Below are 879 nucleotides of genomic sequence, written 5' to 3'. Positions count from 1 at the left end.
GGAAGATTTTTATTAACATACTTCACTGACTTGGAAATTTAAATGGAAAACTTTGGTATGTGTAAAGAAAGTAAAAATAATGATTAAAATGACAAACTTTGGAAAGTTGATAATCTTCAAGCCAATATATTAGAATATGAACACATTTTTTGCAATAGTTCATTAATGTTTTGGCAATTATTAATTCTAAGAAAAAGCGTTTTGATATTATCTTATCCTAAAATATTAACAGAACTGTATATATTGAAAATTAAGGAAATACATAACTTTTAATTTTGGGGTTTATTGTTCCTGATGGGAAAAAATCATACATAATGAATGAATATTTTTCAAAACGTATTACTAAATGATATTTAACTCGAAAACTTGAAAATGACAAAGAAAACACCATATTTCAATTCATATTTTTATCATAATAAAATTTCATATAAAATACACAACATCTGCATCAAATTTACATCAGTGACATGCTTATATATACACACAACACGCAGAATCCAAGCCTCGTACAGAAGGAAAGAAGCTCAAAAGTCCCTTCCTTTCGCTATCGGATTCTTCTCCTTGCAATTGGGTCGATCTAATTGTGTTTTGAGATCCTCGGAGCTCCGTTGACAAGAATGGAGTTTGTATGTCTTCTTGAATTTAAGTCTACTTCCCCATAGGACCACTCGGCATTGCCCTCGGGGTAGTCGGGTGCGATGTCGATGTCCTGCAAAATTAAAGAGTTTACTGAATCGCAGAACCACTCTACACCATCGGTACAGTGGTAGCACAAACCCAACTATACACAAATTTGATTTACTGGAACGAGCCATAAGACCCTGTGTCTCGTAGGGATTATGAGAGTAAAGATTGCTAACCCTTAATGGAGGGCAAGGT

This window comes from Penaeus monodon, chromosome 34 (assembly GCF_015228065.2).
Source record: "Penaeus monodon isolate SGIC_2016 chromosome 34, NSTDA_Pmon_1, whole genome shotgun sequence".
In the NCBI taxonomy this organism is placed as follows: domain Eukaryota; kingdom Metazoa; phylum Arthropoda; class Malacostraca; order Decapoda; family Penaeidae; genus Penaeus; species Penaeus monodon.
Note: the sequence above shows the minus strand (reverse complement) of the source record.